We start from the raw sequence: 6842 nt of genomic DNA, 5'->3' as shown, positions 1-6842 counted from the left end.
CTATCTAGTCTTTTTTCAATGTTGCTTCTGTTTCATCTTTTCCTTCTTTCATCGCTCATTTTTTTCCCCCTTTTCTGTTCCCTTGAACCTCCTCCTCCTCCTCCTCCTCCTCCTCCTCTTCTTTTACCACGCCTTCTATGTCTAATCTTTATCTCGTTTCTGTTCCTAACCTTCAATCTTTTACCTAGTTTTCTTCCATCTACAGTTCACATTTGTCCGTCAACTCTTTTTAACTCCTCCATTAATTCTTCCTCGATCTTACTTATAATACTCTGTCCCCGTCACACTTCCTCTTTTCCATTTTCTTTTCTACATAATCCTCTATCACCCTCTTTAACTCCTTTCCGTTCCTCCTTCTCTTATCTCCTCCTCTAACGTTACTCTTTTCCCGATTATTATTCTGTACCTATATTGTTTTGCTAGTCTTTTTAAATACCACCACTACCACCGTCTCCTTCTTGTCTTCCTCCTCCTCCTTCAGTATTAGTTGTCCTATCTTTATCTCATTCGTACCGTTACCCCCTCCCTCCGCACCGCTTTCCTTTCCCAGTCCAGGATCAAGCGGGAAGGAGGGCAGCTGCAACACAACACCGGGAGCGCCGCAAAAACGTCCTAAAAGGCAGGATGGAACGTCTGACCGCTGCTTCCCTGCCCGACAGACTCAACAAAAACTAATATGAAAGTCAACACTGCTACTGATTACGTCTGTGTGTGTGTGTGTGTGTGTGTGTGTGTGTGTGTGTGTGTGTGTGTGTGTGTGTGTGTGTGTGTGTGTGTGTGTGTGTGTGTGTGTGTGTGTGTGTGTGTGTGTGTGTGTGTGTGTGTGCCATCAGTTTCTTCTACTCTTGTCCACTCTACTATACTGCATTTCGTCATATATCAACCAGTCAACTAGTTATTCTGTCCAGCACCACCACCACCAACTGTTTTAACCAATATCTTCGCTTCCATCCTTCCTTCTTTCCTTCCTTCCTTATTTTCCTTTCTTTCCTTCTCTTCCCTTCTTTCTTTATTCCTTCCTTCCACTTCATTTAGCCTCATCTTATTCATCGATGATTCCTATCCCCATTCACCCATTCACCATTATCGCTTTCTCCTCTGCTACACATGTTCTTCTCTCGTCTCCTCTATCAGCGTTTTGTTAGTTAATCTCTCTCTCTCTCTCTCTCTCTCTCTCTCTCTCTCTCTCTCTCTCTCTCTCTCTCTCTCTCTCTTCTTAACTAAGTTTCCCATGCTGTGCCTCCAATGACTGCATTCTCATGAGGAGGAGGAGGAGGAGGAGGAGGAGGAGGAGGAGGAGGAGGAGGAGGAGGAGGAGGAGGAGGAGGAGGAGGAGGAGAGGAGGAAGAGGAGATGAAGTGACAATTCTGTCGAGCACTGCTATCAACATAACTCTCGTCCTCATCTTCATCGTCTTCCTCTATACCGTCTTTCTCCTCCTCCTCCTCCTCCTCCTCCTCCTCCTCCTCCTCCTCCTCCTCCTCCTTCAGTCTGCTGCGCGACGAACCTTAACTCGCCTCAATGTCTCTCCTGTTTATGAGAATCAGTTTGGGAACGATGGTCGGGCTGGGCGGGGCGGGGCGCGGGGTCAGCTTGGGAGGCGAAATTAGTCCCTTTTACCTGCAAGGCTGATTAAACTGCAGGTAAATGAGGGCCACTATGTTCCTGCCTCCCTCCATGCTTTCCCATCTCCACTTGGCCATCTTAGGGGGCACGGGGAGGGATATGGGGAGGGAGGGGGAAGGGGAGAAGGGATGTAAAAAAATATATACTCACACACTGCGTCCAAATAGCATCACGTAATCTGCCTGCTGCCGCTTAGCATTCCCAGATTAACGAGAAGAAAGCAATTTTACGTCAGGGAGGGTGTATGTGGGAGGGAGGAAGAAAAAATAGTAAATAAAAAAAATTAAACAAGTCGGGTTATGCAAAGTAGACACACACTGCAACACACACACACACACACACACACACACACACACACACACACACACACACACACACATACACACGGCTCTAGTCTTGCCTCTTGAAATTCGATATTTACTGGTGACTGACTGACATTACTATTACTTTTTTTCTTACATCTAATACCTGAAATTTAGACTTCCTACCACTTACTACCGCTAACAAGGCCATTTTCTCCTACCCTAGAAAGCAAACACTGCCACTCGCATACAAAAGACATCCTTCCACCCTTCCGCAGTCCTAGATGCCATATAAAACCATACCAAACGTTGACTTATCCCCTTTAGTACCATGACGCGTTTCCACATTCACTCTGGTTACTATTTGGTGATTTTATACAGCTTCAGAAACTTATGTTGGGGATTAAAACTGTGAAGACTGTGGCCATTAATCTTCTGACCTCCATAGACCCTTCCTAATGTCAGTAAAATGGTCTAATCATACACAAATCTCAAGGTAAAAATGTGTCCCAGTACTGAAAGGGTTAAAGGATACGACTACTTTTCCATGTGCACGTAGCGAGACTCCTGTACCTGCTCCCTCCAGTGTGTCCAGCCTACCTGTCCAAACCTCCCATCTGCAACACGCCACGGAGTCACTGGGCGGAAAGCAGCAGGGTAGAAAATAAACAGATTAAAATAATACCCGCCGCGGGAGAAGAGCCACTGGAAGCCACGGGAAAGGAAGAAAGATAAAAAAGGAAGAATAAAGAAAAGACTAATGATCGATGAAAGAATAAATGGACAGGTAAAAAGAGGAGGAGGAGGAGGAGGAGGACGAGACAAGAAGAATGAGGGAACAGCGGAAGGGTCATGGAGGAGGAGGACAAGGAGGAGTACAAGGAGGAGACAGAACATGCACGCGAGCAAAAAGGAGATTACAAGACCAGAAGGGAGCGGAAGGCAGGAGGAATGAGTACATGCACAAGACAACATAATGAGAACAAGGCGCAAGCAAGGAAGAAAAAAAAAAAAAAGAAGAGAAAGGAGAAAAAAAAAAAGAAAAGAAGTCGGAAGGATGAAAATATGAACAGGAAGGAAAAGAGGAAGTAAAAAAAAAAAACATACATATACGATAGAGACTTAGCAAAAGGAAGAGTAAAGGAGGGTAAAGAAGATGGAAAGTAGTAAAGCAGGACAACTGTAAATTAAATCGGAAAAGGTGAAAAATTTTATTACTTTAATTTACCAAATGGCAAATCAACAGAAGAAAAACACCAGGAGAAGAGATGCTGAATGGAGAGGAGGAGGAGGAGGAGGAGGAGGAGGAGGAGGAGGAGGAGGAGGAGGAGGAGGAGGAGGAGGAGGAGGAGGAGAGGAGGAGTTCAAATAGCGAGAGTGCAGATGCTGAAAAGGAGATAGTGAAAAGGAGGAGGAGGAGGAGGAGGAGGAGGAGGAGGAGGAGGAGGAGGAGGAGGAGGAGGAGGAGGAGGAGGAGGAGGAGGAGGAGGAGGAGGAGGAGGAGGAGGAGGAAAGTCGAAGCAGGGAGAGTGAAGATGGTGAAAAGGAAGAGGAGGAGCAAGAGAAAGAGGAGGAGGAGGGAGCACAGGTGGCATCTTAGCGCTAAACAGGTGGCTCAATGGAGTCTTTGTTCTTGGCACTTTCTGTGAGAGGCGAATGGTTGGCTCTCTCTCTCTCTCTCTCTCTCTCTCTCTCTCTCTCTCTCTCTCTCTCTCTCTCTCTCTCTCTCTCTCCCCATCTTATCTCCCGCTCCACCCTCTCCTCCTGCAGGGGATTAGCCGCCTCGGGCCCTTGTGATCCTATTTACTGCTGGTCGAGTCTTTAAGCCTTCAGGAGGCCAACTGCCCGCCGGCGAGGCCTTGGCGGCAGGGCTGCGTATTGTTTCTCCTCCTCGGTGGGAATTGGGGATCCGATAGCCAGCTGAACGAGCCGCGATAGTGGGGTGCTGGGCGGAGGCGGCGGTGGTAAGCTGCCTTTCCCTCTGCTATTGGGGAGGACGAGGACGAAGGGACGCGGAAAAGGAAAACAAAGACAAGACCGTGGAGAGATCGAGGCCAAAGACGAGATGGACCAAATTAACATGAAAACGACGACGATGAAATTTCGGGAAGGCGGAGAACAGTGAGAGGGAGGAAAGCAAGTCTGAGCAGTGCCGCGAGACTTCTGGGTGTACGCAGTGAGATGAAATGAAGTGAGCGGCGGTGAGAGCAAAGAGTGAGAGGAAGAAATGAACGGTGATGAGAGAGAGAGAGAGAGAGAGAGAGAGAGAGAGAGAGAGAGAGAGAGAGAGAGAGAGAGAGAGAGAGAGAGAGAGAGAGAGAGAGAGAGAGAGAGAGAGAGAGAGAGAGAGCAAGGCAAGGGGAGAGAAGCGTGAGGAGGAAGTGAAGTGAAGGAAAGGGCAGGAGAGGAAGTGAAGTGGTGGTGGTGGTGGTGGTGGTGGTGGTGGTGGTGGTTGTGGTAGTGGTGGTAGTAATAGTGGTGGTGGTGGTGGTGGTGGTGGTGGTGGTGGTGGTGGTGGTGGTGGCGGGGCTTACTGCAGCACAGTGCAAGGAAACTGACTCCGTAACGGTTGGCTTCCTCGGGTGAAGGTTGGCTTTGGCTGTGTAGAAAGCTGAGAGAAAACAAAGGACGGGGAAGAGGTAAGCGAAGGAGAAAGAGGAGAAGGAGGAGGAGGAGGAATTACGAAAGGATTACGAAAGCTTTGCAATCACCAACAGACCTACTGGTTCTTGCTAGCCGTTTGACTGCACTTCACTAACCCACTTGTGTGATGGTAACGAGGAAGATTCCCCCATCTATCAATCTACCTGAAGCACATGAAGAGAACTGGTAGGTAACAGAGAGGGAATAACGTTGAATTAGTGCTGTAAAGTAAGAAACCTGAGACTGCTGAAGAGAACTGGTAGGTGACAGAGAGGGAATAACGTTGAATTAGTGCTGAAAAGTAAGAAATAATGAATCATCTACCCATAACACATGAATGAGAGAAAGTTTGACATGGGCTTCACTCACTCGGTATTAAGAGGCAGATGATTACACATTAGTTAGTCACGGTAGTGTAAATAAGATACATCAGTGCTGGATGAGTAACTAGTAATGCCTTGGTTCTTCTTTAGAGACTAGCATTTCAATAGACTTCATTTTGAGTATATATATTGTCTCCCTTAGCAAATACACCTACGTAAAAGAAATATAGTATAGAACTTTTTTTTATATACCGTGAAAATTTAATATTATCATTACAAGGACTGTCACGTGTTGTCCAAATGACTTCTGGCAACTTCCCTTTAATTTTCTCATGTTCTATACTCGAAAAAGTCATCAAATCACAACAATGCCCTAAAGCTCAATCCTATAAGGCTTAAATGGAATACAAGACACAACATCATTACAATCAGTGTATACAGAGGTGCACTGAGGAGACGCAGCAGTAGTCTTGCCTGGAGCTACTTAGGGGAGCACCAGTCAATCACAATCACCTCCATCCAATCTACCGTTCTCCACTCCACTTCACCGCCGCACTCACTTACCTGACAACCCTACACGAGTACTTCCCTCCATCAGCAACGCCTGGCCTCGGGTTCCTGCACGTGGTTACTGGCAATCCCGGCTCTTAGTGATCTACAGATTGTCATTGGTTGAGGGTGGTGGTTGTGGTGGTGGTGTTGGTGGTAGTGGTGGTAGTGGTGGAGGAGGAGGAGAAAGAGAGGAGGAGGAGGAGGAGGAGGAGGAGGAGGAGGAGGAGGAGGAGGAGGAGGAGGAGGAAAAAAACTATCAAAACTATAAAAACAAATCACTGAAAAAAACATGAAAGCCAAAACAAAAACAAAAAAGAAAAACAAAAATAGAAAGAAAAGAAAAAAAAATCAAAACCATGTAAAAAAATATATAAAAAGACGAAGGGAAAATAAAATAAAGTTAAATTCAAATAAAAATGAAATAAAACAGACAAGTAAATAAAACATACAGGTAAATCTTGGCTGCCATTACCTGAGTGAACCATACGCGGTGGACCATCCTCCAGTACGCCAATACGCCTCGGTGGAAGGAGAGCTGAGGGGAAGGAGATGGAGGGAAGGAGAGCTAGAGAGCGAGATGAAGGAGGAAAGGAAAGAGATATATAGAGAGAGGGAGAGAGATGACGCATGTGGAATGGAGGGAAAAGAGGGAGAGACGGAGAACTTAAGGAAAGGGAGAGAGATGGAGAACGGAAGGAAAGAGATTTAGAGAGAGGGAGAGAAATAGCGCATGCGGATCGGAGGGAAAAGAAGGAGAGATGGACCAAGGAAGGAGGAAGATGAACGGAGAGAAAAAAGGAATGGGAAGGAAAGCTGGAGAGAGAGAGAGAGAGAGAGAGAGAGAGAGAGAGAGAGAGAGAGAGAGAGAGAGAGAGAGAGAGAGAGAGAGAGAGAGAGAGAGAGAGAGAGAGAGAGAGAGAGAGAGAGAGAGAGAGGGAGAGAGGGTGGAGATGAAGGAGTGAAGGAAGGAAGGAAGGAAGGAAAAAACAAGGAAAGAAGGATATAAACACTGAAGGAAGAATGATAAAGAGAGAGAGAGAGAGAGAGAGAGAGAGAGAGAGAGAGAGAGAGAGAGAGAGAGAGAGAAGGAAGGTAGCAATACTAAATCCCATCACTTTTCTCTCTTCTCTTCTCTCACCTTCCCATCACTTCACAGAAAAGAAACAGAGGAAGAGAAGGTAAGGAAAATGAAAGAGAGTGACATGGTAGATGAAGAAAATGAAGAAAAGAAGAAGAAAAGAAGAAGAAGAACAAGGATAAGAAAAACAGGAAGAAAAGACGATGAACAATTAAAAGCATGGAGATAAAAAAAAAAGGAAAGAAGAAGAAGGAAGGAAAATAAAAGAGAGATAAAGAGAAAGAGAGAAAAAGAAAGGGGAAGACAGCAATACTAAAC

The 6842-nt window shown here is 46.0% G+C and overlaps 1 long non-coding RNA gene across 1 annotated transcript in view; it reads right to left on the bottom strand.

The window, feature by feature from the left end:
- Window positions 1-6842, bottom strand: part of LOC123499798 — a 38133-nt gene that overhangs the window by 10167 nt on the left and 21124 nt on the right. The window contains exon 3 of the long non-coding RNA XR_006673111.1: window positions 5459-5549. This is a non-coding gene — a long non-coding RNA (uncharacterized LOC123499798). The remainder of the gene's footprint in view (window positions 1-5458; window positions 5550-6842) is intronic.

Source organism: Portunus trituberculatus, chromosome 50, assembly GCF_017591435.1.
Source record: "Portunus trituberculatus isolate SZX2019 chromosome 50, ASM1759143v1, whole genome shotgun sequence".
NCBI lineage: Eukaryota > Metazoa > Arthropoda > Malacostraca > Decapoda > Portunidae > Portunus > Portunus trituberculatus.
Note: the sequence above shows the minus strand (reverse complement) of the source record. Positions and strands in the feature narration are given on the sequence as shown.